The sequence below is a fragment of the Eurosta solidaginis genome, chromosome 1, assembly GCF_040869045.1.
Source record: "Eurosta solidaginis isolate ZX-2024a chromosome 1, ASM4086904v1, whole genome shotgun sequence".
Classification (NCBI taxonomy): domain Eukaryota; kingdom Metazoa; phylum Arthropoda; class Insecta; order Diptera; family Tephritidae; genus Eurosta; species Eurosta solidaginis.
Window position 1 is genome coordinate 145,013,283 of NC_090319.1, and position 24,373 is coordinate 145,037,655.

The 24,373-nt window shown below is 40.8% G+C and overlaps 1 protein-coding gene across 5 annotated transcripts in view; it reads left to right on the forward strand.

The window, feature by feature from the left end:
* The window catches only part of LOC137236858 (axin-like), a 1,106,688-nt gene that overhangs the window by 799,104 nt on the left and 283,211 nt on the right, over positions 1-24,373 (forward strand). The window lies entirely within an intron of this gene.

Consider the following 24,373-nt stretch of genomic DNA (forward strand, 5'->3'; position numbering starts at 1 on the left):
TAATTTAATTGCAACGGAGAAAGATTTTGTGTAAAGCTTTTCTACCGAGCTTCGAGGGCTTCTGGGGGTTCGTTGCTGGTTATTTTGAGCTCGGGCATTTAGTTTGGGGAAGGGTAATGAAAGCGCTCATTAGTGCCATTTGTAGGCTTTGATAAAAGAGAAAATATGAACATTTTGCTAAAGAATAATTAAAACGTTGGAAATTAATAATAGGTAGGTAGAAATTAATAATAGGAGGATATAAAATGCATTGAATACAGGAGATGAAACTTAGGCAGAAACAATCAGCACATGCCGATCTCCCTTTCTGCTTACAATTCTGCGTCCAGATGAAAGAGTTGTCATCGACTTCCCTCAATCTCGACATGTACGACTGAGTGTGTACGTTAGCTTTGGTGTATTGATTGTTAGAACTACCGGTTTTTTAAAAGTACATTCCTATTCAATCGCGCGCTTCCGTATTGCTTATTTATTTGTTTCCATACGTGACCTTTGCGGCTCGACCGCTTTAGGCTAACGTAAGGCAGGCATGCGAGATAGCGAGTTTTGAACTTTTTAAAAATATTTTATCTCAATTCTGTTGCCTTGTGCCTTGGGCCGATGGCATATGCGATCTGTGGCAGACCGTGGGTCTGCGTTAGGGTTATGGTGCCCTCGCTCGGGGTGAGCGAGTGAATTTTGGGATGGTTTTTTTGAAAAATGAAAAAATTGACTTTTGTGGCAGATGGGGGATCTGCGTGAGGGCTTTTCTGGTATCCTCGTTATGGGAGAACGAGTGAGTGGGGCGATTTTTTTTTTTTGAAAATTTAAAAATTGAATGGGCTGCAGAATGCCTTTGGTTTCGGTGGCAGATGCGGGTCTGCCTTAGGGTTGTTGGTTGGCCTCGTTCCGGGTGAACAAGAGCTGGGGTTGATTTTTCTGAACGGTGGGATGTGGAGGAACGGAAGGACTGTTAAGAGGAACTCGTGGTCCTCTCACAATCTATCTCCGAAGGAAGAAGGATCAGTTTGACCAAAGGTCGTCTGACTTGACCCTTCTCGGTTATGAGGTCGACTACACGTACTCGGTTATCTTCGCCGGGGTGTACGTTGACGACTCTACCTAACCTCCATTCGTTGGGAGATCAGTTGTCCTCTTTGAGGACGGCGAGATCTCCCACTTGTATGTTTTCTTTGGGATGCTTCCACTTCACTCGTTTTTGAAGTTCGGATAGATATTCCACCTTCCATCGCTTGCAGAAAGTATGATGGAGGGCTTTGAGTTTCTGCCACCGATTTATCATCGAGGCAGCACTCTCACTGGCATCTGGTTCTGGTGGAGCCAGCAGGTGGCTGCCGGTTATGAAATGTCCTGGGGTTAGTGGTTCCAGATCCGTTGGGTCGTTTGACCCTGGACTAAGAGGGCGCGAATTGAGGCACGCCTCAATGCGGCACAAAAGTGTTTGGAACTCCTCCATAGTATACTTATGGGGAGACGCGACCTTTTTGAAGTGGCTTTTGAAGCTCTTCACTCCCGCTTCCCACAAGCCGCCCATATGTGGAGCGCCAGCGGGAATAAAATGCCAAGTTAATGCTTGATGGCTATACTTGGAGACTGTTTTGTCTCGGCTTTCTGCCAGGAAGGCTTTGAATTCCGATCGTAGAGATCTGGAAGCTCCGACAAAGTTCGTACCATTGTCGGAGTAGATGTTCTTCGGACATCCTCTTCTCGCGATAAAACGCGAAAAGGCCGCGAGGAAGCCTGGGGTACTAAGGTCACTAGTGGCTTCTAAATGGATGGCCTTAGTGGAGAAACATACGAAAAGGCATACGTAGCCTTTTGACAGTCGACATCCCCTACCGCGGTAGCTTTTGATGTCGAAAGGCCCTGCAAAGTCTACCCCGGTATTGGTGAACGCGCGGGTAAAAGTAGTCCGCTCGCAGGGAAGGGTCCCCATAAGTTGGGACTGTGCCTGCTTTCGGTGAATAATGCAGGTTTTGCAATTGTGGATGATGGCTCTGATCATGGTCTTGACATTCGGTATCCAGTATTGGGTTCGGATGAGACGGAGCATGAGCTGGTTCTCGCCATGAAGGGAGTCATGATGAGCCATCATAACTGTAAGGCGAGACAGCCTACAATTGTAAGGCAAGATGATCGGATGACGCTCGTTGTATGACATGTCTCTTGACGCCCCTAGACGCCCCCCTGTTCTAATAATATCATCTTTGTCGATATATGGATTTAGGGACAGTATTTCACTCTTGCGATCGATAGGTTTCCTATTTTTTAATTTTAAATATTCTGTCCCGTAAAATTGTTTCTGGCAGACTCGTATTAATGCTTGAGTCGTTGCCTTAATTTCATCGGCTGAGATTATGCACGACCTTTCGGGGAACATTGCTTTAGTTTTTGGGTGAGTTCGTTTATAAAATCTCCTAACATAGGATAGAACCTTCAAAGCCCTGGGTAAATTTGAAAAACGATCGAGAATATCTACATGATCTACCCTTGTCGTGGCATATGTTTGTGCCCTCTTTTCCTCAACGGACGTTTTGTATTCGGTCTCTTGTGCTGGCCAGTGGGAATTGTCTTCTTGCAGCCAAGAAGGTCCCTGCTACCACAACGAATTGTTGGTCAACTCTGATGCCAGTAGTCCTCTGCTTCCTAGATCCGCTGGATTAGATTCCGAGTCCACGTGAAGCCAGTCCTTGCTACCGACCATATCGATGATCTTAGTGATTCGGTGTGCGACGAAGGTTGACCAGGAACAGGGCGGCTTTCTTATCCATGCGAGTACGATGGTTGAATCCGTCCAGAGGTGAACTTTTACGGGTCCCAAATGAATATTTCGGAATATTGATTCCATCATTTCTGCGAGAAGCACGGCGCCGCAGAGTTCTAAACGTGGTAGCGAGATGGCTTTCACTGGAGCTACTCTGGTTTTTGCTAAGAGTAAGTGAATGAAAACCTGATCGTCTCTTTTTACGCGCATATATATCGCTGCAGCATATGCTTTCTCGGAAGCGTCACAGAAGCCGTGGATTTCTATTTCGCCTTCCGGGGAAAAATTTACCCACCGCGGTATCCGTATGTTATCTATTTCGCCATAGTGTTGGGTGAAGGTTTTCCACCGTTCTAATGTATTTGGTGAGACAGGCTCATCCCATCCGGTGCCTTCTAACCAAATATTCTGCATTAATATTTTTGCTACTATGACCATTGGTGCAAGCCAGCCTAAAGGGTCGAAAAGTTTGGCTATCGCGGATAGGATTGCGCGTTTGGTGATGTTCTCGCCCTTTTCTAAAACTCCTGCGGTGAAGTAAAACATGTCTGAATGCGCGTTCCATCGTATTCCGAGTACCTTCACCGAGCTAGCCTCTTCAAACGCTAGGAAGTCCTCGCTGAGCAAATCCGTTTTGGGGATGTCCTGAAAGACTTCCTCACAATTGGATGTCCACTTGCGCAATGGAAAGCCAGCTGAGTGTAATGCTTCGCGAATCTCGTTCCTTGCTTTGATAGTTGACGCTATTGTATGCCCTCCAGATAAAACGTCGTCGACATACATACTTTCGCGTAATATACCCGATGCTATTGGGTGGGTATTTTCTACATCATTAGCCAATTGTAGAAGTGACCGTATCGCGAGGTAGGGGGCGCAGTTTACACCAAATGTGACAGTCTTTAGTTCGTAAAGACTGATGGGGTCGTTGGGGGATGTTCGATGGACAATTCTTTGAAATTTGGCGTGATTATCGGTCATCCAAATTTGCCTATACATCTTTTCTATGTCACTATTAAAGACAAAGCGATACAGTCGCCAACGTAAAATTAAAATAGGCAAGTCTGCTTGGAGTACTGGACCTGGGTGGAGTATGTCGTTTAGACTAATGCCATTTGCTGTCGGACTTGACGCGTTGAAGACGACGCGCACCTTGGTAGTGGTACTTTCCCCCTTTACAACGGCGTGGTGGGGCAGGAAATAATTATCCGAATCGTCGGATGGTACATTATTTTTAATTTTTCTCATATGTCCAAGCGTTTCGTATTCGGATAACACCCGAACATACTCTTTCCCTAACTCTTGGTTTTTCAGTAATCGCCCCTCATTTCTGAAGAATTGTGAACATGCGCGCTTTAGAGACGGTCCTAATGCAATCTTCTCAGGGTAATCCTGCCTGAATGGTAGCGAGACTGTATATCTTCCACTTTCATCACGTTTTGTTGTGTCCTTAAATAATTGTTCACAATACCTTTCTTCTTCATTAAGCATTTTGTTTTTGGGAACATTTTCTACCTCCCAGAAAGCTTTTAATTGGTTGTCCAACGCAACCTCGTTGTAGAATGACATGATGCTCTTCGTTGGACTCGGTGCTTCGATGCGACCGGTTAGTATCCAACCGAACACTGTCTCTTGGGCCAAAAGTGTATTTAGTACATTCTTTTTCAGACCACTCAGTATAATTTGGGGATATATGTCTCCTCCAAGTATGAGGTCTACATCTTCGTTGATGTAGAACCTCTTGTCTGCCAAAACCAAGTCTGGGAATGCCTGCATAGTCATGACGTTGATATGGCAGGATGGAAGATTCCCAGTGAGTTTGGCTAGGACTAGAACGGGTGTAGTCAGGCTGAAGCAGGCATCCACTGGTGAACGTAATTCAATTTTGGATGCTTCTTTCACCTGGGCTGACACCGAATTTGTGATGCCTGAAACTTGGGCATGCATTTTTCTCGCTGGCAAATTGATTCTGCGTTTCAGTCTTTCAGTTATAAAGGAACATTCAGACCCTGAATCAATTAATGCCCGTGCGGAGAAGTCGGTACCATTATGGCGAATGTGTACGCGAGCAGTTCCTAATAGCACGCCTGTGCTGGAATTGGCATGACAGGATTTTACATTCTGGTTCGCAGATTGTCGCGCCTGTGCCGAAGTTGTTGGGATATTATCCGCATCTTTGAAAGGATTGCGTACAGCCGTGTGCTGAGATGTATCCGCATGCAGGAGCGTGTGGTGACGAGAATGGCACTTGGAACAGTTGTAGGAACTGGTGCACTTCGTCACGGTGTGTCCTGGGGATAAGCAATTCAGGCAGCCACTTGTGGATTTTATAAATTTAATCCTTTCTACTGGGGTTAACTCGCAGAAGCGTGAACAGTTGCGTAATCTGTGTTCAGGGGATTTACACATTTTACAAATTGATTTTATTGTTTGCTTGGATACTTTCGTTTGAAAAGCACCAAGTCTTTTCGTAGGGGGTTCCGTTGATTGTCGCGACGCGTTTGGTTTTTGCACTTTCGAAGTGGCATGCCCTGTAAAACCAGACACTGTTTCAAGTGTCTGAAACCGATTAGACAGGAATTTATCCATATCCTCCCACTTGGATATGTCCATTTTATGGTCTATACTTTGCTCCCAAAGAGCCAGCGTGCTCTCTGGTAACTTGGTTGAGCAAAGATAGGTCAGGATTGCATCCCAATTGGAAGTGTCAATTTTGTGGCATTTGAGGGACGAAATACAATTATTTATATCATTTTGCAGCTTTTTTATTGAACTGCCACACTCACTTTCTACCTTTTTTAAGTTAAATAAAATTTGTAGTTGTGTGTTAACTAAGATACGTTTGTTTTCGTATCTTTCACACAAGTTTTTCCAGGCCATCTCGAAACCTTCATTTGTGAGAGGGCATTTTTTTACGATATCTTTTGCTTCGCCCTGCGTTTTGTTGTTGAGATGGAATAACTTTTCCACCCCTTTCAAGCTGGAATTGTTTATTGCCGTGAAAAGGTCGCGAAAAGTTGGCCAAGACAGATAATCCCCTTTAAAAACTTCCGTGTCGCAAGCAGGGAGGCGAATTTTATGCCCATGAGGTTCTTGCTCAGGGTTGACGTTCTTTTCATCCTTCTTGTATTTTTCTGCCTCAGCAGATATAGACGCTGAACATCGCACGTAGATTGCGTATGCTGCCTTTTGCTTCTTTCTGATCGCCATAACGTCATCCGCTGACACCTCATCAGATCCCAATAGCGAATCAAACGCAGACTTTACCTTCTTCCACAAGAGCCGCAACTCTTCCTGCTGTATTGCAAGGGTGTGTTTGCTATGGTCGCTCTCCGGAATAAGGCTGTAATCTTTATCAAACTCTGCGATTGATTCTGCTAAACGGATGTAGGTTTCCATTGTTTTATTTACGTTTATTAACGAGAAAATTGCCGATTATAGAAATGGAACTCTTCAGAGTTAAAATGCCTGCCCAGCCCTAAATAAAAACTATTGAACTTCAAGTTTATTATTTATTTTGTTTATTGCAGACTTTTTGTCTTGGTAGCGACAACGAAAAGGGTTTATTTTATGGACTTTTTGTCACAGCAGCGACAACAGAAAAAAGGTTTAATTTACAGACTTTTTGTCTCAGCGGCAACAACAAAAAGGGGACCACTCGCCACCTCCACAAATAATGGGTGTATTTTGGTGAAAGTGAAAAAATGCGTGCGATATTGCAAAACAAGCGCCAAAAAAAAAGTGTAAAAAGTGTTTAAAAAGTGAAGTGAGCACCGGATTAATTAATTAAATTGAACTTAATTTCGTGTTTGTGAAATACAAAAAAAAAACACCAACAAAACCTATTTAGTATGGTGCGGAAAGTGAGGTTGGGTTAACCTCTTCCTTGTGTTGTGTCTGGAAAACCTTACCACTGGTGGGGGGATAAACCAGATAATCACAAGGATCGAACTAAAAATTAACAAACCAAGTGATTGAATTTTTGAAATTGGAAAGAAAAAAAGGTGCTCACTAAATAACTTCACTTTTTTACACTCCTTTTCGATTTAAACTTTTCGCGCACGACACGGGTATTTATCTTTATTTGTCACTAATAATCACTTAAACGAAAAAAAAAAGTGGCAAGAAATATAACACTTACTTCTTATTTTTGCTGGAGGTATTGATATGATGGCTGTGGCTCCGGTGGCTGCTAATGTCGTGTATAGTATAAACTTCCAGCTTTGGTTCTGCTGGGATATGCTGTGGCAAATAAATGATGATTTTTTTGTTTGTGGCAATTCGTGCAAAATTTTGTAATAGGCAAAATCCTTCGGCAAAAGTTTATGAGTTGGATAAATTGTGCTGTGCAGGTAGATTCTCTGGTGCAGTGGACTGTAATTTTAGGCTTTTAGTTCCTTTTTTCGGTGAGTAAGGACCAATGTTCGGCCTGAGTGCGTCGTAAACCGGCAGTGGGTAGGCGCACAAGGGTCGATCTTGGAGTGGATGGTTCGCTCAAAAGAAATAAATAAGTACACAAAGAGGAATTCCTCGTTATAAAATAATATTTAATTTGAGTGTGCGGAAATGTAAAAGAGGATACAATATTACCTTTGTGTATAACTGGACGATGGCGATGATGGCGATCCTGGGCGATGTGTGCTGGTTGGCGGTCGATCGAAAAAAAGACCGGTTATCCCGTTGAGGACAACCGCTAAGCCGCGAAAAAGTCCTCTGGTATTAAGGAGGGGAAAAAAAGCCACACACACAACAACCCCCACACATACGTGCATGGGTGCTGACAACCCGCACACACACGTGCATGCGTATGAAACGCATGCATGTGCATGCATGCACACAAATGCGGCGTGAGTGTGGGTGGCTGGAAATATTATTAAAACGTTAGGGAGGGGCGCCGTCAATCAGATAAAAGTTAGGCATTGGGCCTAAACAATCTGCATCACTCGAGTTTGGCGAATGATATGTAACACCTATTTGATATTTTGGAGTAATGTTTTGCACTTCTAATAGTAGAAACCAAATATTCCTGTCGCAAGAGTAATTAATCTTAGTCTTAAACTTAAATACCTCCAGTGTGCCCACTATGAGAGTTACACCTCATCAGACTATATGATTTTATTTGCAGTTCCTGATTTGTAATATCTTCAGTCACACACGTCTCCGAACATAAAATTAAGTGTGGCATCGAAGTTTCGACTACTTTCTCCAGCTCAACCTTGTTGGCTATGATACTGCTTACATTTAAATAAATACAAATAAATTCCTTTAGGATTCGTTGCTACACTCTTGCCATATTTTTGGCACTTAAATATTTTTAAATGCCGGACAATCCAGACTAAATGCTGAATGGTTCATATCAACGTCAATTACTTTTTTCTGTACTAGTTCGCAACAATTTACACATTTAACAACTTCAGAGCTACATTCATTCGTATCATGATTTCCTGCACATTTACAACATGCTCTTTTATTGGTGCATTCGCTTGACTTGTGCCTATAACCCAAACATTTAAAACATCTCATAACACTAACATGTTCAAACACCAAACATGTATCCCATTCGATATTTACTCTTTGCCTTTTCAGAATAGCCTCATAAGTTTCAGCGTCTGTTTCTACAAAAACAATGAAGCTTTCCGCTCTACTGGTTCTATTCTCATATACTTTCTGGACTTTTAACTCTTTTCCTAAGCACTCGTCATTTTGCTTCGTTAAGCATTCAATAATATGATCGCTACTAATTTTTTCAGTTAACCCTACCACTTTAAAAACCTTCTTTATTTCTTTTTTCTCTTTTGACTTTTGAACTTCATAATCTTTTCCTATATTCTCTTTAATTTTTTGATGCACTTGCTCGCAAGTATCTTCATTTTTACATTCTAGAACTATTCCTCGTCTATTAATTTCTTTTACATTTTTAACTAGACAGGCTGTGGGTTCAATAACCTTTTTTAACGCTTCCTTCGTTTCTTTAGCCTTTTTGTTTTTATTTAAAGGTTTTATAACAATTTTCCCTTCATTTCCCTTAAGAGCTTTTGCATAATTCACTGGACTACTTTCTTTACCATCACTAGTCTCTTGGCGCATATTTCTTACTATTTCGCCACATTTTTGTAGCTCCGTAGAAATCTCACTAATAATTTCACTTTTCATAGCATTAATATTTACTTCAATGTTATGTTCCAGAAATGAGTTAAAATCTGAAACAATACTAGTTCCTATTTGAGTGCATTTATTACTAATCAGCTGCACAACAATCTGCTTAACATCAGTAGCCTTCAGTTTGGTTTCTTCGCACTTATTTATCAGATGTTTAATTTCTATAAACTTCGTATTGGTATCTGACAACGCGCATTGATTGCAGAACCATTTCAAATTAATATTATCCGCGATAATCTTAATTTCATTTCTCTTTATGTTGCTACATTTTAAACAAAAATTATAGCCGCAACCGCCAGAGCAAGTTATTATATCATCTAGTTGCAATAATTTGGCGGTAAATTCTTTGCATTCTACCGCCGGCATTTCGCCACTTTTAGTGTGGCTAAATGCTCACCCTTAATGTATGGCAAGAATATTCACTAACAATACAAAATAGTTGTAGCAAATTAAAAATAATACGTATATATATATATATATATTCGATATGTAGATATACCAACTAATAAGAACGTACTATATCAACCGCGGCGGCAGCTGTTACAACACATCCATGCAGGAGCTGTTTGCATATATTTATGTATTCATGTACAATGATGTGCAATAAATCAAGTGCAAGAACAATTGGCACAGGAGGGAAAGCAAAAAGGAGAAACAAAAACAGAGGAGCACCGTCGCACAGTGGCGCCTCTGCCGTTAAAGCATGGCAAAATCAAAAAAATCATGAAAGCGTTCGCTAAATGTAATAGATGTTTCTAATAGAGAATTTTTCAGGGATCAAGAAAATACAACTGTTTTTTCACAGAATATTATAGTTTACCAGGTAGAGCCGCTCAAAGTTGACCAATTTTCAACATTGGGAAAAATTTTAAATTTTTCTTCGTTTTCGTTGTAGTTAAAATGGTTGTGTGAGTAAATAAGGCGGCCGGTTGTCTATTCCTATAGGAATTAAAGATAATTTAATTTAGGATTGAAACAAAAAACAATTGTTTTTTTTTTTTGTTAAAATTTGGCGGATATACCTGTTTTTCGAAATGCCTATTTTTAGGCCCTTTTTAAAACTTTGATGGAAAAAAAATGTTAAAATATGTGCTCCGTCAAATTAACGGTAGTTATTTGTGAAATATTCAGTTACCTAAATTCATAAAGTCTACCTGCGTCCAGCTGAATTTTCACTTTTTACATCAAATAAAGTTAAACAACCTTGGGCATAAAGACGCGCCTGAGCATGTATATATAATTCAGTACGGCCGTAAGGTCGTTTTTGTTATTGGAACTTGTTAACAAAATAAATTTTTTTAGTTACGAATTGTATACCTGAAATTCATTTTAATAATTTGAGTAGGTTAGGTTAGGTTGGGTGGTAGCTTCCCTGATGAGAGGAAGCTCACTTGGACAACATGACGGTCCGTTGTGATACCACATATAATAAACTAAACTAACGGTGACGTAGATATAACTACTTAGAGAATCGTTGGGTAGCAACGATAAAGTTCCGAATGATCCCGATCTCAACCTTGGATAGCTCCTCGGGAGATCCAAGTGAGTCACGACCAAAATACTTTCGCCTAGTTCTGGCAAAAGCTGGGCAGTCAAGCATAAAGTGATTTGGTGATTCCACCTCATCATCCTTGTTACGTGACTGGCTTGTTGGGGTGGTGAGGAGCGGCGGCAAGCAGGTATGCTTGCGGGCCCACGCTAGCTCGTCGTCTTGGGCGGGGTATTGCACCACCGACCTCACCCGCAGCCACATGAACAAAAAGAGGGTTCATACCTGCATGTGTAAAGAAAGGAGAGAAAAAGCTGAAAAAGATAGAAATAAACGTGAGGGGCAAAGTTAGAAGGGGAAAGCATAAGGGACAGAAAAAGCTGGAGGCCTGTCCTGTCAGGTGGAGTCTACCCTCCCTCTGCAGTGCAACTTGTACTGCACCGTGGGCACTGTGCTGACTCCTATCTACTTACAGTGCCCCCAAACCTGACCTGAGTCTGTCCATCCGTCAATAAGTCATTTCCCTATTACTCACCTTCACCTTACCTTACCGCGCGCAAGCGCATCACCAACACCAAAATTCGACTTAGCCCTGCATTATGAATGTCTTACAATTTCATCCAAACATAATTCTTATAATTTATTTACAAAATTTTTGGTTTACAAATTACCGACTAACACCCTACTACCAGTTCAATAATTTCAATAAAACTTTAAACTCAAAGTTTACTACAAAATAATTTTCCAAGGGCTGCAAAAGTTTACTCAAAGTAACAATAAAAAAATTGCTCAAACTTAATGCTAACTTTTATTACTGGCGAACATTAAAAATTCATAAGAGTGCAAGAACCAGTGGATACATTCCAAATTCAATTCTATAAAAAAAATACCTACGGCTAATAGACAAAGTGTCTGGTCTCAAAGAAAAACATTAAACTTTTAGGGCCACCCTAATGCCATATTATTACTAGGAGCTAATTCTAAATAAGAGGGCGAATAAAAAAAAACATTCAAGTACCCTAATCCCTGATCTACCGCAACCGCTCAAGTAAACATAAGGTCAATTATGTATACAGCAAAAGTAGGTCCTCAAAGGAAAGGGATTTATGTGTATATGAGAACAAATGGTATGTATGTAATTGCAGATGTACGTTTGTGACGTTTTTCATGCATGCACATATGTTCGTTGCGATCTGTTTTTATTTTTCTGATTTGCTAATTCCTGTTCTATTTTTGCAAGAGCAGGAATCTGTGCTAACACATGTACATACAACTAAACAGGTGTATTTTGATAAATTTTAATGTTTCGCTCAAAACACTCACCAAGTTACTCTTCTCATCCAACGGCGCCGCTGCAGTTGAGTAGCTGAAACAAAAAAACTCAAACATACATATGTACATATGACCACGTTCGAACACGGATCCAGATCGATCGCTTACGATCTTGGATAATGAGTGTATATGAGGTAGTAATAAATTTGTAGCGTGATGACAATGTCAAAAAAAAACCAAACGTGTGTAAAAATTATCAAGATAAAAAAAAAAGGGTTTAATGTGGGTGCTTGTATGCAAGCCCGTAGTGTTAAATGCGGGAAGGATAAGGGTAAGTTTGCCGGGAGCGTTCTGGCAAATATATGTAAGTGTAATATGTGCCGATGCAATAAAAAGAAAGGGAATGTTCAAAGTTCCATAATTTCCAGTTAGTCGCGGTCTAACCGAAAAGGAACAGAAAGCATGTACGGAAGTGGAACTATAGGCAGAGCACAACGATAAAGATCGGTGTACTTTGAATATAGTAACTATCCACAAAAGGAATGCAAAAATCAAAACTAAAAGAATCCAAATGAATGTCAAAAATAGAGAAAAATATGCAAATGAAAAATTAATCAAAGAAACTTCAAAAAGAGTCAAATGAAAAAAATAAAGATAAAAAAAAGTGAAATATTAGTAAAATATTAGTAATATTACACCGTAGCACAAATTACTTAGCAAAATTTTTGGGCTAATAACCACAAGCCTTTGTTTTTGCCCAACCCTTTTTCCTACCAGAAATTCTACATCAAAAAAAGGGAATACCTATGTGCGTAAACCTACTTATAAAAAAAGATATAATGCCAAAAAAAAATACAAAAAAGGCCGATTTGTTTCGCAACGATAGAAAAATTACTGACATTAAGGTTTAACGATTATTTCTGCTGCTGCCGTTGTGGTGTGTTGTTGTTGTTGGTGATCTCTGCCAATCCCGCTTTTAGGCTGCTCTTCCTGTTGGCAGTGTTGTTTTCGCTAACTCCTCACTTGTGTATAATATGTGCATATTTTAATAACCTTGCCCTATTCTTGGTGATTTGGTTGCTGGCCTCTAGTGGCTTGACGAGCTGGTAACAGTGACTTCTGTGGACCTGGCCGGTGGATGTGTGGCTGGTATTGTTGTTTTTGTGTCGATATCTGCTGATACAATACGTGGCTGTTGTTGGTGTTGCGTCGCCGATGCCAAAATAAAAGAATGATGTGTGGTGGCTGGTGCAAATTGATATCGATGTTGACAATTTTTATTGTGTTTTTTAAGAATTTGTACGAAGTATTTGTTGTTGTTGTTGGTGCGCGCATGCAACGAATTAAATAGAACGTAGTGTTTGTGGATGCGTGGCAATTGTTTTTGGCCGGAATGTCACCAGTGTGATGTTGTTGTTGTTGGCGTTGCGTCGCCAATGTAATGGGGGTGATATAGTTGGCGTTGAGCGGTATGTCGCCAATGTGAAGTAGTTGTTGTTGGGCGTTACGCCGCCAATATGAAAAAATGCTGTTGTGGTTTTTGCGGCCGTATATCGCCAATATAGAAAATAAATACCGGTTGTGGTTGGTGTTGCGCCGCCAATATAACAAAAGTGTATACAGGTGGTGGTTGGTGTTGAACGAATGGAAAATGAAAAGAATATATGTTGTTGTTGTGTGTGTTTGCGCCGTCTAGGTGACCAAAAGGGTGGTGTTGTTGTAGTTGTTGTTGTGGTGACAATATATTACCAAAATATGTGGCCGCAGGTGGGGGTTGTTACTGCCAGTAGAAAGGTGACGCACTTGTTGTTGGCGTTGCGCCGCTGATGACCAAATAAGGAAATAACGATTCGTCTGGTGAAAGCAACTGGTGTGCCGTTGAAAAGAAAAGTGTGTTGTGTTGTTGTGGATGCTGTGTGCCGTCGGAACGCTGTGCCCAGTGGCTCATTGCGCTGTCGAGGTTGCCTCGATCCTTGGTTTTCCGGGCAGGTTTTCTGGTCCTCGTCTGGCGTCTGGCACTTGTCAGGGTACGCGCGTTAACTTGCGGTACGCACAACAAAAAAACCAACGCAAATACCTTTTTTTTAATTTAAATCCGCGCACTTTACTTGCATTTTGGCACTTCTTTTTTTTTTCGGTTTAAGTCGCGCACTTTACTTGCACCTTGGCACCTTTTTTTTTCCGGTTTAAGTCGCGCACTTTACTTGCACTTTGGCACTTTCACTAGGCACAGATAGAATAAAACTTTCCGTTGGCTAACATTGTGCCCTTTTATAGCTACCGCCGTGGCAGGGAACGTTACTCAGAAACGGAAAATTCCTACCTATACATGCCCAACTTTCTTCTTGGCTTTCCCGTATTTTTCATCCATACGTATATTTTACTCATACATTCACACGCTTACCGCTCCACCAAAAGGAACACCTACACAGATACATTTGGTTCGTGCCTTGACCACTCACACTGATGCATTCACACGTTCATAGCCTTGTACCAATACACATCAACATACATAATACAGAACAAAACAAACACATAGGTGCATGGCATTCATCAATGCTGCTAAGTTGTTAGCAGTATGGTGACATTTTATTTGTTATAACAGCATGATGCCAAGCGCAACATCTTATTTCCGCTGCAACATTGTGTTCACTATCGGTACAATGTTGTCAATGTTATTATGTTAATATGATGTTAATGGTAACATTGCGGCTAAGGCACGGACCTGGACACAAAACACATGAACACATAGACGCATATACACTCCGCCAATCAGTTAGGCCAGTATGGAGACAGGCTGTCGTTACAGGCTCGCAACCGCCGATGGTGCCTGCACTATGGAGCGTGAGCGTAAAGAATTCAGACGCAGCCTGCTAAGTATTATTTCCCTCGTCTAACGTGTGGCCTCGACCCACGACTCAATGCCGGGCCTATTTCTCTTCACGCCTTTAAATTTTGGTTCTGTTTAACTACGAACTAAATCACTGGGCTAATGCTACTACTTAAACGTATATCGCAGATACTACTCTACATATCTAATAGTAAATAAAATATCACAGATAAAATAAATAAAAAAAATAAATAAAGAAGAAATAAAATAAAATAAAATGTCACAGATGGCAAAAAAAAATGTATATAAAAAAAAATATCACAGATCAAATAGTCAAGTAGGTAAAATAAATAGATAAATAAAAAAAAAATAAATAAACGCAAAAATAATCAAATAAACAAAAAAGTCAAAAACAAAAAAAAAAAATATAACTTAATAATATAATCACATACGTCGATAAATTAACAAATACAATACGTCGATAAATAAATAAATAACATAGAACGAGAGTACTAACACTACAAAAAAAAATATTAAGCTATTTTGCAAAAATGTCTTTAGCATGGTATACGCCGATCTTTTTCCCACTACTATCGCCAAGTTCATACATAGAATTCCCTATAACGTTTAAAACAATGCATTTGACTTGTTTTGGTGCTAACTTAGCGTTGTAATTATCAACTTGGGAGCTTTGTTTGAAGTTGCGGCGATATACCACTTGTCCAATCTGAAACTTTATATCCTTACTCCTGGTGTCGTAGACCTTTTGACTTCTATCGTGGGCCAGCTTCAGCTCCTTCATAATTCTCTTTCTTATGAGCTGCATTTTATCACCAGCCGTATCTATCTCCACGTCACCATCCTTCAACGCCGCCAACTTTCGATATAGCTCATATGATGCAGCATGCTGTATCATAGGCATACCGAAAGTGGCATAGTATGGCGACATGTTGATGGCTGAGTGAGTAACGCTGCGTAGTGCAAATGCGGCATCGCTGACGCATTTGTCCCAGTTCTTTTGGTTGCCCTTTACGAAGGACCTAATTATCTGCAGCACAGATCGGTTGACTCTTTCCGCAGCGTTACCCTGAGGTGAATAAAATGCAGTTTTCACGTGTGTCGTGCCGTACTTCTCCAAAAACTCTTTGAACATTTCCGAGACGAATTGTTTGCCGTTGTCCGAATGGACATATTCAGGCACTCCAAACACGTGAAAGACTTCTTTCTCTAAAAATTTTATAACCTCAGCTGAAGTGGCCCTTCTCATAGGTTTTAAGAACACAAACTTAGTAAAGTGATCTAGACAAACAAAGACATACACATTACCATTACTAGAACGGGGATAAGGACCCATAAAATCAATGAATAAACGTTGGAAAGGTCGTTCTGTTAGCTTCTGTTTACCCATCATCGGTTGTTTAAAAACGTTTTGAGTCTTATTTACTTTACAAATTTCGCAATCTTTGATATATGCGTCTACGTCTGTAGCCATACCTGGCCAGTAATACTTTTGACGTAGTCGTGACAGTGTCTTGTGGATGCCACCATGACCAGCGGACGGTGAGCCATGAGACGACTCTACCAGCCCCGGTCGCAGTTCCGACGGAACCCAGAGCTTCCAGGTCTGGTCCGCTAGAAGATCGTCCCCCCTGTCGAATTGCGTCCGTTTATAAACGTAACCGTCCGATATGCATAAGTCTGGCAACTTAACTTTGTTCTCGGTCACCGTCTTTTTTAACTCCGTATACTCCTCCGACTCGAAGCATGGTGACTCGAGACACACGTCTATGGCTCTGTCGTTCGTCAGTATTTCGTCCATGTGCATTCGTGAGAGTGTCGGGAACCACGTTTTGCGCACCTTTTCGATGTTGGATATCGAAATCATAACCCTGGAGTTTCAAACTCCACCTTGCCAACCTCCCAGAAAGATCTTTCTGATTCATGAGCCATTTGAGGCTGGCATGATCAGTTATGATGGTGAACGGGGTTCCTTCCACATAAGGTCGGAATCTTTTCACACTCACGATCGCGGCGTAGCATTCAAGTTCTGTTATACTGTAGTTCTTCTGCGCTTTATTTAGTTTTGCCGAAACGTAGGCAATCGGTCTTTCGTTCTGGTCATCGTCCAACTGGAACAAGACCCCTCCCACTCCGTCCGTTGATGCATCACATTGAATATAAAAACGACGCTTAAAGTCAGGATGTGTGAGCACCGGTGCAGTAACCAAACTCTGCTTTAAAATTTCAAATGATTTTATTGCTTCTTCCGTCATTGCAAACCTTTTGATTTTGTCTTTCTTGAGGCAGTCGTGCAGCGGGGCTGCAATAGTCGCATAGTCCTGTATAAAACGTCGGTACCAGCCCGACATACCCAGGAACCGTCGTAGTTGCTTCGGGGTTTTCGGAACTGGGAAGTCCCTCACAGCTACCACTTTGTTGGCGTCCGTTCTGATACAACCATCCCCGACTACGTATCCTAAATAGCGAACTTCTTTAAAACAAAACTTGCTTTTTTCTACGTTAATTGTTAACTTAGCCTCGCGAAGACACCGAGCGACCTTTTCCAATAAACACATATGGGACTCGAAATCTACAGAACAAACTAACAAATCGTCAAGATAAACAAAAACACATTCACGTAAAGCGGCCGGAATGACCTTGTCCATGAGACGACACATTCGTTGTGCTGCATTGCACAACCCGAAAGGCATGACGGTAAATTGGTAAAGGGGTCGGCCAGGGACAGTGAAGGCAGTCTTCTCACGTGATTTTCTCTCGAGGGGAATCTGCCAGAAAGCGTCCTTGAGATCAATTGCAGAGATATATCTCGTGTTTTGTAGGCGGCTCAAAATTCCATCAATATGTGGTAAGGGCTATGCGTCCTTTATAGTTCTTTCATTCACTTTGCGAGCATCTAGGCACAGCCGGTTCTTCGTTCCTTTAATGACCAGTGATACGGGGGAATTCCAACTACTGTTGGACTCCTCGATGACTCCCATGTCCAACATTCGATCTAACTCTGCGTATATGAGTTTTTGTATGGCCGGCGAAATTGGATAATGGCGTTGCTTGACCGGCAGATTCTCGTCCACCACCTCGATGACGTGTTCCTCTTTGTCTGTCCGGCCTAACCCCAGTACCGCGAAGGACGGGAATTGGGTCTTCACGCGCTCCAACATATCATCTTGCTCCGGCGATAAAACGTGCTGCACAGCGTCAAAAGACAAGTCACCCTCGGCAGGCACGAGCTCCGCCACGCTGGCACCATTCACACTACCACTCACACCCTTACTCACAACACTCATACCAAAGGCCTGCCAAAAATCTATCCCAAAATATACTTCCTGTTGCAGATCAGGAACTATCAAAAATTCTAATTCCCTGGTCATATTATCCCACACGACTGGTAACTTTATGACCCCTACCACGGCGGTTTCCTCCCCGTTCGCGGTCCGGATATGTTGGCCCCTGATTGGCACAATCAAGGCCTCTTTACCGCACAGGAGTGCCGCTGAGCATTTCCCTAAACAGCTGACACTCGCCCCTGAGTCCAAGAGAGCTAAAACTTCCCTACCTCCTATCGCGGTTTTGGCGAAAAACCTGTTATCGCCACTTTTAGTGTGGCTAAATGCTCACCCTTAATGTATGGCAAGAATATTCACTAACAATACAAAATAGTTGTAGCAAATTAAAAATAATACGTATATATATATATATATATTCGATATGTAGATATACCAACTAATAAGAACGTACTATATCAACCGCGGCGGCAGCTGTTACAACACATCCATGCAGGAGCTGTTTGCATATATTTATGTATTCATGTACAATGATGTGCAATAAATCAAGTGCAAGAACAATTGGCACAGGAGGGAAAGCAAAAAGGAGAAACAAAAACAGAGGAGCACCGTCGCACAGTGGCGCCTCTGCCGTTAAAGCATGGCAAAATCAAAAAAATCATGAAAGCGTTCGCTAAATGTAATAGATGTTTCTAATAGAGAATTTTTCAGGGATCAAGAAAATACAACTGTTTTTTCACAGAATATTATAGTTTACCAGGTAGAGCCGCTCAAAGTTGACCAATTTTCAACATTGGGAAAAATTTTAAATTTTTCTTCGTTTTCGTTGTAGTTAAAATGGTTGTGTGAGTAAATAAGGCGGCCGGTTGTCTATTCCTATAGGAATTAAAGATAATTTAATTTAGGATTGAAACAAAAAACAATTGTTTTTTTTTTTTGTTAAAATTTGGCGGATATACCTGTTTTTCGAAATGCCTATTTTTAGGCCCTTTTTAAAACTTTGATGGAAAAAAAATGTTAAAATATGTGCTCCGTCAAATTAACGGTAGTTATTTGTGAAATATTCAGTTACCTAAATTCATAAAGTCTACCTGCGTCCAGCTGAATTTTCACTTTTTACATCAAATAAAGTTAAACAACCTTGGGCATAAAGACGCGCCTGAGCATGTATATATAATTCAGTACGGCCGTAAGGTCGTTTTTGTTATTGGAACTTGTTAACAAAATAAATTTTTTTAGTTACGAATTGTATACCTGAAATTCATTTTAATAATTTGAGTAGGTTAGGTTAGGTTGGGTGGTAGCTTCCCTGATGAGAGGAAGCTCACTTGGACAACATGACGGTCCGTTGTGATACCACATATAATAAACTAAACTAACGGTGACGTAGATATAACTACTTAGAGAATCGTTGGGTAGCAACGATAAAGTTCCGAATGATCCCGATCTCAACCTTGGATAGCTCCTCGGGAGATCCAAGTGAGTCACGACCAAAATACTTTCGCCTAGTTCTGGCAAAAGCTGGGCAGTCAAGCATAAAGTGATTTGGTGATTCCACCTCATCATCCTTGTTACGTGACTGGCTTGTTGGGGTGGTGAGGAGCGGCGGCAAGCAGGTATGCTTGCGGGCCCACGCTAGCTCGTCGTCTTGGGCGGGGTATTGCACCACCGACCTCACCCGCAGCCACATGAACAAAAAGAGGGTTCATACCTGCATGTGTAAAGAAAGGAGAGAAAAAGCTGAAAAAGATAGAAATAAACGTGAGGGGCAAAGTTAGAAGGGGAAAGCATAAGGGACAGAAAAAGCTGGAGGCCTGTCCTGTCAGGTGGAGTCTACCCTCCCTCTGCAGTGCAACTTGTACTGCACCGTGGGCACTGTGCTGACTCCTATCTACTTACAGTGCCCCCAAACCTGACCTGAGTCTGTCCATCCGTCAATAAGTCATTTCCCTATTACTCACCTTCACCTTACCTTACCGCGCGCAAGCGCATCACCAACACCAAAATTCGACTTAGCCCTGCATTATGAATGTCTTACAATTTCATCCAAACATAATTCTTATAATTTATTTACAAAATTTTTGGTTTACAAATTACCGACTAACACCCTACTACCAGTTCAATAATTTCAATAAAACTTTAAACTCAAAGTTTACTACAAAATAATTTTCCAAGGGCTGCAAAAGTTTACTCAAAGTAACAATAAAAAAATTGCTCAAACTTAATGCTAACTTTTATTACTGGCGAACATTAAAAATTCATAAGAGTGCAAGAACCAGTGGATACATTCCAAATTCAATTCTATAAAAAAAATACCTACGGCTAATAGACAAAGTGTCTGGTCTCAAAGAAAAACATTAAACTTTTAGGGCCACCCTAATGCCATATTATTACTAGGAGCTAATTCTAAATAAGAGGGCGAATAAAAAAAAACATTCAAGTACCCTAATCCCTGATCTACCGCAACCGCTCAAGTAAACATAAGGTCAATTATGTATACAGCAAAAGTAGGTCCTCAAAGGAAAGGGATTTATGTGTATATGAGAACAAATGGTATGTATGTAATTGCAGATGTACGTTTGTGACGTTTTTCATGCATGCACATATGTTCGTTGCGATCTGTTTTTATTTTTCTGATTTGCTAATTCCTGTTCTATTTTTGCAAGAGCAGGAATCTGTGCTAACACATGTACATACAACTAAACAGGTGTATTTTGATAAATTTTAATGTTTCGCTCAAAACACTCACCAAGTTACTCTTCTCATCCAACGGCGCCGCTGCAGTTGAGTAGCTGAAACAAAAAAACTCAAACATACATATGTACATATGACCACGTTCGAACACGGATCCAGATCGATCGCTTACGATCTTGGATAATGAGTGTATATGAGGTAGTAATAAATTTGTAGCGTGATGACAATGTCAAAAAAAAACCAAACGTGTGTAAAAATTATCAAGATAAAAAAAAAAGGGTTTAATGTGGGTGCTTGTATGCAAGCCCGTAGTGTTAAATGCGGGAAGGATAAGGGTAAGTTTGCCGGGAGCGTTCTGGCAAATATATGTAAGTGTAATATGTGCCGATGCAATAAAAAGAAAGGGAATGTTCAAAGTTCCATAATTTCCAGTTAGTCGCGGTCTAACCGAAAAGGAACAGAAAGCATGTACGGAAGTGGAACTATAGGCAGAGCACAACGATAAAGATCGGTGTACTTTGAATATAGTAACTATCCACAAAAGGAATGCAAAAATCAAAACTAAAAGAATCCAAATGAATGTCAAAAATAGAGAAAAATATGCAAATGAAAAATTAATCAAAGAAACTTCAAAAAGAGTCAAATGAAAAAAATAAAGATAAAAAAAAGTGAAATATTAGTAAAATATTAGTAATATTACACCGTAGCACAAATTACTTAGCAAAATTTTTGGGCTAATAACCACAAGCCTTTGTTTTTGCCCAACCCTTTTTCCTACCAGAAATTCTACATCAAAAAAAGGGAATACCTATGTGCGTAAACCTACTTATAAAAAAAGATATAATGCCAAAAAAAAATACAAAAAAGGCCGATTTGTTTCGCAACGATAGAAAAATTACTGACATTAAGGTTTAACGATTATTTCTGCTGCTGCCGTTGTGGTGTGTTGTTGTTGTTGGTGATCTCTGCCAATCCCGCTTTTAGGCTGCTCTTCCTGTTGGCAGTGTTGTTTTCGCTAACTCCTCACTTGTGTATAATATGTGCATATTTTAATAACCTTGCCCTATTCTTGGTGATTTGGTTGCTGGCCTCTAGTGGCTTGACGAGCTGGTAACAGTGACTTCTGTGGACCTGGCCGGTGGATGTGTGGCTGGTATTGTTGTTTTTGTGTCGATATCTGCTGATACAATACGTGGCTGTTGTTGGTGTTGCGTCGCCGATGCCAAAATAAAAGAATGATGTGTGGTGGCTGGTGCAAATTGATATCGATGTTGACAATTTTTATTGTGTTTTTTAAGAATTTGTACGAAGTATTTGTTGTTGTTGTTGGTGCGCGCATGCAACGAATTAAATAGAACGTAGTGTTTGTGGATGCGTGGCAATTGTTTTTGGCCGGAATGTCACCAGTGTGATGTTGTTGTTGTTGGCGTTGCGTCGCCAATGTAATGGGGGTGATATAGTTGGCGTTGAGCGGTATGTCGCCAATGTGAAGTAGTTGTTGTTGGGCGTTACGCCGCCAATATGAAAAAATGCTGTTGTGGTTTTTGCGGCCGTATATCGCCAATATAGAAAATAAATACCGGTTGTGGTTGGTGTTGCGCCGCCAATATAACAAAAGTGTATACAGGTGGTGGTTGGTGTTGAACGAATGGAAAATGAAAAGAATATATGTTGTTGTTGTGTGTGTTTGCGCCGTCTAGGTGACCAAAAGGGTGGTGTTGTTGTAGTTGTTGTTGTGGTGACAATATATTACCAAAATATGTGGCCGCAGGTGGGGGTTGTTACTGCCAGTAGAAAGGTGACGCACTTGTTGTTGGCGTTGCGCCGCTGATGACCAAATAAGGAAATAACGATTCGTCTGGTGAAAGCAACTGGTGTGCCGTTGAAAAGAAAAGTGTGTTGTGTTGTTGTGGATGCTGTGTGCCGTCGGAACGCTGTGCCCAGTGGCTCATTGCGCTGTCGAGGTTGCCTCGATCCTTGGTTTTCCGGGCAGGTTTTCTGGTCCTCGTCTGGCGTCTGGCACTTGTCAGGGTACGCGCGTTAACTTGCGGTACGCACAACAAAAAAACCAACGCAAATACCTTTTTTTTAATTTAAATCCGCGCACTTTACTTGCATTTTGGCACTTCTTTTTTTTTTCGGTTTAAGTCGCGCACTTTACTTGCACCTTGGCACCTTTTTTTTTCCGGTTTAAGTCGCGCACTTTACTTGCACTTTGGCACTTTCACTAGGCACAGATAGAATAAAACTTTCCGTTGGCTAACATTGTGCCCTTTTATAGCTACCGCCGTGGCAGGGAACGTTACTCAGAAACGGAAAATTCCTACCTATACATGCCCAACTTTCTTCTTGGCTTTCCCGTATTTTTCATCCATACGTATATTTTACTCATACATTCACACGCTTACCGCTCCACCAAAAGGAACACCTACACAGATACATTTGGTTCGTGCCTTGACCACTCACACTGATGCATTCACACGTTCATAGCCTTGTACCAATACACATCAACATACATAATACAGAACAAAACAAACACATAGGTGCATGGCATTCATCAATGCTGCTAAGTTGTTAGCAGTATGGTGACATTTTATTTGTTATAACAGCATGATGCCAAGCGCAACATCTTATTTCCGCTGCAACATTGTGTTCACTATCGGTACAATGTTGTCAATGTTATTATGTTAATATGATGTTAATGGTAACATTGCGGCTAAGGCACGGACCTGGACACAAAACACATGAACACATAGACGCATATACACTCCGCCAATCAGTTAGGCCAGTATGGAGACAGGCTGTCGTTACAGGCTCGCAACCGCCGATGGTGCCTGCACTATGGAGCGTGAGCGTAAAGAATTCAGACGCAGCCTGCTAAGTATTATTTCCCTCGTCTAACGTGTGGCCTCGACCCACGACTCAATGCCGGGCCTATTTCTCTTCACGCCTTTAAATTTTGGTTCTGTTTAACTACGAACTAAATCACTGGGCTAATGCTACTACTTAAACGTATATCGCAGATACTACTCTACATATCTAATAGTAAATAAAATATCACAGATAAAATAAATAAAAAAAATAAATAAAGAAGAAATAAAATAAAATAAAATGTCACAGATGGCAAAAAAAAATGTATATAAAAAAAAATATCACAGATCAAATAGTCAAGTAGGTAAAATAAATAGATAAATAAAAAAAAAATAAATAAACGCAAAAATAATCAAATAAACAAAAAAGTCAAAAACAAAAAAAAAAAATATAACTTAATAATATAATCACATACGTCGATAAATTAACAAATACAATACGTCGATAAATAAATAAATAACATAGAACGAGAGTACTAACACTACAAAAAAAAATATTAAGCTATTTTGCAAAAATGTCTTTAGCATGGTATACGCCGATCTTTTTCCCACTACTATCGCCAAGTTCATACATAGAATTCCCTATAACGTTTAAAACAATGCATTTGACTTGTTTTGGTGCTAACTTAGCGTTGTAATTATCAACTTGGGAGCTTTGTTTGAAGTTGCGGCGATATACCACTTGTCCAATCTGAAACTTTATATCCTTACTCCTGGTGTCGTAGACCTTTTGACTTCTATCGTGGGCCAGCTTCAGCTCCTTCATAATTCTCTTTCTTATGAGCTGCATTTTATCACCAGCCGTATCTATCTCCACGTCACCATCCTTCAACGCCGCCAACTTTCGATATAGCTCATATGATGCAGCATGCTGTATCATAGGCATACCGAAAGTGGCATAGTATGGCGACATGTTGATGGCTGAGTGAGTAACGCTGCGTAGTGCAAATGCGGCATCGCTGACGCATTTGTCCCAGTTCTTTTGGTTGCCCTTTA